Raw genomic sequence first — 10,029 nt, 5'->3', positions numbered from 1 at the left:
TTTAGCTTTTGCCGCAATTTCACTTACTTTGCTCATTATTACAACTAGAAATAAAGACGATTTCAGTTCGTATTTCAAACACAAACACTGTTCGTTTTCAAATAAATAGTAATAAATCATTTCGTAACCACAGAAACAAAAAACAGAACACTTCGAAATTATCGTAATTTTTAGAATCTATTAATTTTGTATCTAAAAGAAACTTAACTTCACAATCGAACATAAAGCTTTGTATGTAATTCGTACATAATTATATTATGTACTTATTACATAAATAGCTATTTTTGTTCGACACTGTCAGAATTTGAGAATTTTCTCCTATGTGAACGGATTTTGATAAATTTGTCAACTTGTCAAAACGAAACGTCAAGCTAATTTTAATGATTTTCAGCGATTTGGAGCCTTTGGGGGGGGCTCGTCGAACAAAAAAACGTTGTATTCATCTCGTTCTTGTGTAATTTGGCCTTTTTTTGGCACTCGTGGACCTTTAAAACTCTCGTTTCACTCGAGTTTTAAACTGGCCCACTCATGGCAAAAAGCCCAAATTACACACGAACTCGTTAAATAAACTACTATTAAATTTTGTTCTATTACGTCAGCTACGAGCGTGTACAAATACGTCATTATGCATTAATTTTCGAGTTATTTGAAAAATATGAACATTAGAAAAATGAGGTATGTTTGGCTAAGCCATATTTAAAAAACACGAACGCGTTTTTTGACATTTCCTGGGGTTTTTTATATTGCTATACAGGTTTCGCCAAGGCTACACAGTTAATTTGCCTATATTTTTCAAATTATATAAAATTTAAATAAAAAATTACATAATTCAAAAATGAAAAACGCTGTTTTTTTGTAAAAACTCTTTCATCGTTTGCTAAATGCCCTTGACCGTTCTATTCGGAAATATAAAATCTCAAACCATCGAATGATCAAACTATACTTGCTGCGATGTAAAATTGACCATGTGTTAAAAGTGGCTGCCTCATTAAAATTCCAATGTTTTCGAATGTTTGTTTTTGAGACTTATTTATTGTCATCGCAAATGCAAGTATAATTGGAAATTGAGTTCTTTGAAAGTTAAATGGTAAAATAGGAACATGTTAAATTTATACGTGGAATCAAAATTCTCTTATTGCGTGCGGTTCCAGTTAAAACTTCGCAATCAATAGCATTACGATGCATAAACTTGTGCGCATCTTGTTCCATTGACTAATGCTTCCTTTGTATTTAAAAATGTATATGTAATCTAAATAAAGTGGATTTCACTGCGGGGGGCATTAAGTATAGACGATAGTAGCATGTTTTAACTTTTATTTTTTTGTATTTTTGGTGTATACTTGCTATAGATTGTTCTTTTCACAATAAAAATCTATCAGAATTGTAAAAAAAAATATGTGTTCGCATTTGAAAAAAACTATTTTGACAGTTTAGCCTTGAAGCCCTTGGGGCTATATGTGAATTTATTGGGGCCTTTTGTAGCCAATTCACAACCATTTAATTTGGTGTATAAATAATTAAAATCCTCCGATAAATAAGGGAGTTATGGACTCGTCTTCTTTTTTGGGCACACCTGTATATTATCTATGGAAATATTTTGTTTTTGTTAAGACACATTGTCGTTTGAACTTCCGATTAGTAAAATTAGAGTAGAACTGTCATATTTTGACATTTGCCTTCAAAGAGGTTTACTGTTTTGCTGGTGATCACGTTAGAGCAGAAAACGTTTTTGATTGAAAGTTATTTTCGCTATGTTTTGAAAGCGAATGGTTCATGAATCTACTCCAGAGTTTATCGCCGAATTTCCCAATGTTATTGCTGAAAACCTTCGAAAGCAACCTGAGCCGGTGTAGACAGTTGTTTCGTGAAACTGGAAGCGTTCACCGAAGAAAAACCACAGGGGTCGGCCGCTGAAACGCACTGCTGCAGATATTGAAACTTCAAGAAAAATAATGCAAAATGCTCCCCACACTTCAATACGTCAGTTATCGCAACGCAACAGAGTGAACATTGTGTAGGAAAGTGGGAACGTGCCAAAAGAAGAAGGTAGACATTTCCAGCACCTCATTTAATAAATTGATTAATTTGTGCGTGAATTGTAATTGTGTTACTTTTTTATCATAATTCGTGTCATGCTGTTATTTTATAGTGAGGTTATGTCGTATTTTAACGCTGCGACATCCGTTTTTCAAAACAAAAGATTTCCATAGGTAATGCTACCAGAATCTATATACAGTGTGGAAACCACTTATCGAATAAATTCAGTAATTTCAAAACTAATGACATTTGTCAAAAACGCTGAAACAGGTCGATTTTTATTTCTCATGGTGCTTATTTCAAGTTCCTTCACTTGTTCATGACGTCATCCATTTTTGAGCTATGACCTCATCACCATTTTTTTTAAACGACAACACTGACATGTTTCTTCTTTTTCTGATAGACCTTACTACTACCTAAACGACTAATGAAAAAAATTGGTACTGTAGTGAGACCGTCCATTTTGATCGTGATGATGTCGTAAATTTTTACATTTTTAACTGTTAATTTATCTTTTAAACTCTCAATTTGATATACTAATCTATTTGGCTCGTCTAGTAACCCTTTATACTTATTATTTTCACTTACCTACGTTGTGTTTATTTTTCGTCGATAGTCACCTTTATAGTGATGATGGTGTTTTATCTTAAGGCCTATTAGGCAATACTCAGTAGTCGTAACACAAATTCGGAGACAAAGTAGTGTCAAAACGCATGGAGGAAGAGATTTAAACACAAGTTTCCCCACAATTATTTTATTACAAAATATTTCGAAGCCTTGTTTACAAAATGGATGAGTTCTGCGGGTTTGATCAAATTTTGCCCTGTGTTAAAGTTATTGTTTAGGTTATGTTTGTAAGCAAATTCGTAAGAGACTTTCTTTGTAATGGTGATCGTGAATTTAAACAAATGATTGAGGCGTCAGTCTTCACCTGATGAGATTTTATGTTATCCAATTTAGATTTGAAAAGTTTGATTTTGCTGTAACCCCCATTTTTATGCAACCCTATTTACGTACGGCAAATCTAACCTAACCTTCAGGTAACTTGTTCGGACTTATATCACCCAAGCAACATTTAATATCGAGTGCACTGAGTTAGACTTGTACCAGAGTCGGAAGATAACATGCTCGCGGCATTTGATAAGTGCATCGCATTTAACTATTACGCCCTACTGCCGAAATACCGCTTCCGGTAAAAGCCCGGTGCTTAAACACCAATTACAACTTCCGAATAAAACCCGGATATACAAGTCCTCGCAAATCAATCTGAATGACTGTAGTCGTCATTTCTCTCACAAATTTCGTCCACGAGCTTCGACAAAGACTTGTACAGAACTTTGTCGTACGCGACACCAGTTTATTACAGGTAACCGGGATGGTTATTTTGTCGCGTTTGTCCTCGTGGTAGCCCACACATACATAGTACATGTCGTTGGAGCGGGAATTACGACGCCCATTCTAAGTCCACGGTCGGAAACTACGACCTGACACCGTGTCTTAGACCTAGTAAAGTTGAAGAAGAGGGTCCCCGGGAACCACGACTCTCCTCATCGTTGATGGCCGACAAACGCGCCTATAATTTCAGGTGCAATTGGTGCAAAACAATAATTTTGCTTGGTCGCCTAAACACGACGCGGGAGAGAAATAGCCCTACTCTACCCTATATTGAATATGCAACCAATTATTCTATCTCCCTAAAGTTTATAACTAGAAATTTCGATCTGATTTGCGGGCACCAGTTGAGAAAATTCAGGAACGATTTAGTTATAAATTAGTAATTGACTGTTAAGTTTCAAAGTCCCTGACTGGTGGTTACACTCAAATTTAGAGTAAAGAATTTAATATAAAAAATGTTGAATAAAAGGATCAGATAAGTTAAATTTGTAATTTAAGTAATCCGACAACCAAAGTGTTGCGGCCCCTTTCCATCGGAAATAGAATCATTTGTTGCTGGCTACCTCTAGCTTTAAACTTTTACTTCAAATAACTCGAAACTTGGAAAAAAATATTTTAAATTTGGATTTTGATTATTTCAAATTGTTGAATAAATTGAAATTAAATATTCCATGGTGAATGACTGATAAAATAATTTCAACGAAAAACAAGTAAATTTTGACATAGAGTTAATTAATCAAAATAATATAACCCTTTCTCGGGCTTACCTAGAAAGTTTAACACCCTGGTTGCTCGTCGGCACCTGTTGTTGGAACTGGCACTAACTTATTTATTAGCACTCGGCACTCTAAACGAAGCTAAAGTGATTTAATACAAATATAGTTTAAACTTAGAAAATTTAAACAAAATCGCAAAGGCAGACACACGGATATCGACTAGCTCGAAAGACAGTCAAAAATCGAATCCCCAAGACAAATGTGCCAAAACTTTAAATAGGGGACGCTAACTCGCCTACCCCCCTTCCCTTGTTACTCATTTTCCACATGTGTGGAATTATGCAAATTTGACTCTTACGACGCATGGGCATTCGATCAAACCTCGTTTAACTCGCTTAAAAATATTATTATTTCCTAGTTAGGGTGGTTTTTCGATTCGCAATATCAACATTATTAAACATACAATTTGTTTGTCCATTGGACAATATAATACAACATAGTAACGATAGCGAATCAACCCCAATTACGCTGAAAGAGAAATTAAACTCCAAAATTGGTTGTTGTTCTGTCTGCAACTAATTGTTGAACTGAAGATGGTTAATGAATGTAACAACAAATTTTGTTTGTTTAAATTTACGGAAAGCATATGGAAGAAAGGCGTAAGAAAACTGTAAATTTCGTAGTACTACCCCTTGTTAGATGTCGCCCCCAGTACTACAGCGGTACTATTTTTACATTTTCACGATTTTCTACGCTTTTCTTACAGAAATTTCTACCTACTTCCCTTGTAAAACTATGTTAGTAAATGGGCAGTAATCGTACGGTGCAAGATTTGCTTACAATAATTAGATAAGGAAAATTGGTTTGTACATCAGAATTACGATTACACCAGCTTAAATTAGGGTTAAATTGGATATCAAAATGTTCAGAAAAACACAGCGCGTCTTTCTAAAATAGTGGGTTTGTGACTTGACTTTGTTTAAACAAGAATTTATTAATTTTGCTAAATTTTCCCACAACTGACCACACGTGCAAGTGTAATCCGATATCTTACTTAAAAGTCTCGATCTGTAACGCGTCTCTCGCCACCTTAACAAAACGGACCACCCTTGGCTGGCGACGCTGTGTTTAAAATCTAAATCGCAGACACCAAATTCTAGTGGACCAATTCAATTGTGAATATTTTAAACGATTTGACCGATTTACCAGGATTTAAACTAATTAACAATTTTTACTATATGGATTCAGCAACCCCGAACAAAGCTTCCTATTTAATGTAAACATCTTATGAGAAATTTAAATGAAACTTCATTTACGACCAAACTCAGACGAATTGAATTATTATCAACATTGTTAATTCTAGTTAAATTTTGTTTGTGTCACTCAAAATACCCGGCGACTCCTTTCTAAACGGATGTATTAATTTATTTATCGTTATATCTCTATTTTCATCAATTTTTAAACAACAATTAAATAATTTATCCTTTCGTATGCAAATGAATGCCTTGCTTGGTCGACTGGTCGAGTGTGGTGGGCGTCTCGCCACCCTGATAACTTGGAGAAATACCACATGGCCTTTTGAAAGAAACTAAAGAAGTTAATCTTGCGATTTGCAACGGTCTTACATTCCAGGAAACCCTTCGTGGGAACGGCTCTGTTTTTCTCAACATTCTGACACTTACAAAACATGTGTGTATTTAAAAATGGAAATAAATGGAATGCATAAATTGCACAGAAACAATTTGGAGATCGTTAAGACAAATTTGACTTTGTTGAATTTAAGGTGAATAATTTCCGCGATGGTAATAAAATAAAATGTATAAATACCGCGTTCATCACAGTACCTTAAATAACAATTTTTTTGAGAAAATGACAAATTTTACTTCAAAAATTTAATTTAATTTGCCATTCAACGTGGAAACGCTGCAAGCATTCGGGGCACTTTTCCAGATTCCGCAATATTATCGGAAATTTTTGTATTATAAAACAAAAATGTTTATGTAATTATGTTATAATATTTAATTTTTAATGTAAAAATTTTAATTGACCTTAAACAGAAACAAACAAACATCTAAGGTTAACAATAAAATGTAACGCAAATGTTGAAATTATCCCCCGCCAACTTTTGGCACTGTACACCGCGCTCAATAATGTCAGGGCTGATTTGTTCCATTTCAGCGCGAATTCTCTATCATAAATCTTCTAAATTGTTTGATCTATTAAAGTAAACCCTCAATTTTAAATAACCACATTGAAAAAAAAAATAAGTACATTAAAAATTAAATTAAATTTTTGAAATAAAATTTGTTATTTTCTCAAAAAAATTGTTATGTAAGGTACCAATTTTTTTCATTCATCGTTTAGGTAGTAGGAAGGTCTATCAGAAAGAGAAGAAAAAAGTGGGGGTGGTCATTTAAAAAAATTGGTGATGACGTCATAGCTCAAAAATGGATGATGTCATGAACAAGTGAAGTAACTTAAAATAAGCATTATTAAAAACAAAAATCGACCTGTTTCAGCGTTTTCGGCAAATGTCATTAGTTTTAAAATTACTGAATTTATTCCATAAGTAATTTCCACACTGTATATAAAACTGAATGTCTGTTTGTATATTTTGTATGCAAATCTACAGTTTTACTCCGATCTTGATGAAATTTTGTACACTTGATCTTCAAAACAAGAAGAAAATTACTGTCTATTTTAATTTTACAAAAACCAACCCCTACTACCATTTTCAACCCTATTAAGAAAAAAAGACAGTTTTTTCGAGTTGGAAATACCCTCACCTTCGCCGCTTCACCCCTATTTCATCCTCTGAGTATATCGTCACCTTCGCCGCTTGACACCCACAAAAAGCAACCCCTATTATCATTTTTAAGCCTGTTAAGCACAAAAAAAGTTTTTTCGAGTTGGAAATCGCGTTTGCATGATATGTTCAGGTGTCATAGTTACATTTGGTTCTTTATAAAAGTAGCAATTTCGCAAAATGTGTTTGAATGATTGTGTTTTACCGGAAGATGTCTTCAATGAAACAGACCAAGCTTCAAATAGCTTAATACAGGAAAAATCAAAAAGGCAGGTATCTGAAATCAAACGAGACAATCAAACAATAGGAAGATCTAAATAAGGTTACAAGTGAAAATAAAAGTGTTATGTTGGCGTATTTTCATGAATTGGTAAGTGATCATAGTGTTAGTTTCTTATCGTATTGATCTTTTTGTTTATATAGTCGAAGAAAAAAGTAGTCTACAGTAAAGTTTTAATTATTCTTCGTAAAAAGACAAACTTCATATTGATATTACTGCGTTTATCACAATACATGAAAGTAGAAACATAATTTTAAAACATTCGGAAATTTGCGGGCAAAGCCGCGGGTAAAAGCTAGTATTAAATAAACACTCATTACATTAAATTAAATTAAATATTCATACACTAAAAAATTAGCGGAGTAAATGCGGAGTGAATTTGGGGCGAATGCGGAGTGGATGATTTGTAATTGATTTGTAATTGATTTAAACTGCGCTCTGCGCAATCTCATTTCTTATTACATATTTGTCATTTGTTTTGCCAGCTAACTTAATTTGGTTGTTTATTACATTGTAACGCAATGAATTTTGATAGCTTCTCGCTTCGTACCCGTCATTTGTTTCAAAATGTAGTTTGTTTTTTTTTTTATCTTATTTGAGGTTATACATGTCATACATTGTTGTTTTCAGCATAATAACCTCGATCAGAATTACAAAAAAAAGTATGTGTTCGCATTTGAAATTTTTTTTGACAGTTAAACTTTGAAGCCCTTCGGGCTTTACGTGAAATTTGTAGCCTATTCACAACCATTTAATTTGGTGTATAGATAATTCGGTTTAATTTTTCCAACGCCTACTCAGCCCAGGATTTCATTTATGCGCAAAAAGACAAATATTTTTGAATGCTTAGACTGCTTGCTGTCACAGTTAAAAGTATTCCCTCTTAAATTTGTATACCTATTTTCGGCGTTGTTACCGTACCGTACCGTTATTTGGGGGATAGAAGATTCTGGAAAATCCAATTATTTGTTATTTACGGCATAGTCGGTAAGAGCAGCCCACCAATAATGAATTTGCATTTAAGCCGGACCGAGACCACTTTTAAATTGAAGGGATGTTCTATAGTTTTAGCTTCTTCACTTGCAATGGGTTTAGGGTAGGTTGTAAAGATTACAATAAGGAAGATTTACGACTATGAGCACTTCATTCCAGGAGGCACAAACAATCTGCATTTTGCCGATATTCGGCATCCCTTTTTAATAACTAGCAGGTATACTAGACTAGCACGTCGGCAGGCAAAAACTGACCACTATCGTAAATCTTCATTATTGCAAATGAAGAAGCTAAAGTTCCGGTTACAAATTCGGAATGTTCAGGGGTATAACGAACAGGTCGTGGGCTTCGACTCGGAAACAATGCGAACCACGAGTATCGTCGACTGAGGCTGAAAAATGGTGAAAACTGCCCGGAGTACGGGAAATGATACACAACAAATTCGTGGAGAAAGGTTTTTATTTACAGTCACGTGAAATTGTTGTTACAAGACAAGATTACGATAAAATGAAACGAAACCTAGAAATGTACAATTGTTAGTTGTTTCACTTTTGAGTTTTCTTTTGTTCAGAGTCACTGTGCCAGCCACACGGGGCGGCTGGAACAACACGCGTTGGCCCCAAAATATAGAGCTGAGGTGGCTTCACGCCTCTGGGCTGTCTAGTCTATCTTTTTATCGTTCCCCTTTTTCTTCTTTCTCCTTCCTTTTCCTTCAATTGCACCCAGCAATCCTACCTCATAATCGCAGGTTAACAAAACTGATTTTAAAACACGAACATTAAGCACTCTTTCATGCAGGTCCTCAGTTATTCTTATCTCAAATTAGAAATAGATTTTGGCCTATTTCTGGAAGAAACCTGGTAAAACAAACAGTTCGAAATTGTGTAACTTGTTTCGAGGCAAATCCAAAACCAATGCAACAGCTAATGGGTGATTTGCCTGGATCAAGGCTCAAACCAGCACTACCATTTAGCATAAAGGGAGTTGATTATGCAGGACCTTTCATAATAAAGGATCGAAAGGGGCGAGGCTTTAAAACATCAAAATGTTATTTATGTCTTTTTATGTGTTTTTTTTAACAAAGGCAGTACATTTAGAGCTTGTCTCAGATATGACCACAGAGGCCTTCATTCTTGCATTGCGACGTTTTGCATCGAGACGAGGAATGCCTTAAGAAATAAATTCTGACAATGGAACGAACTTTCAAGGTGCAAAATCTAAACTTGAAGAGTTAGGAAAATTTCTCCGAAAAAAAGAAGACGAGCTAGTGCAAGCTTACGCTCACGAACAATGCAACTGGAAATTTGTCCCTGCATATTCCCCTCACATGGGTGGCCTTTGAGAGGCAGGCGTTAAAGCGGCTAAATATCATTTAAAAAGGTTTTGGGTTCAACCATTCCAACAATTATACAAGGTGTCTCAGCTAAGACTTTCTAGCCTAATATCTCGGTTATTTTCCAACGAATTTTTGTGAAATTTAAAACGCAGATATTTTAAACGGTGAAGAGTAAAATCCCATTAACGCAATAACCCAAGTCTTAAAAACGTAATTTTTACATGCCTTTTTAAAATGTTGAATCACGTATCAAAAAATTGATCGTCAATAAAAAAATCCTGTAAGGAGAAACTCGTCCTTAAAAGACGTCTGGTTCGCAAGAAAAAAAAAACTGTGCTCAACGTGGCTGCAGATGCAAAAACGTTGACGCGTATGAAACAAACGCGCGCCATCGCCGAATTTTGGTCACCCCTTTTCGCACAAATCCAGGTGACATATTTGACGTTTATCTCTCTAACCTTTCAAA

This window comes from Tenebrio molitor, chromosome 4, assembly GCF_963966145.1.
Source record: "Tenebrio molitor chromosome 4, icTenMoli1.1, whole genome shotgun sequence".
NCBI lineage: Eukaryota > Metazoa > Arthropoda > Insecta > Coleoptera > Tenebrionidae > Tenebrio > Tenebrio molitor.
This window is presented reverse-complemented; position numbering follows the sequence as displayed.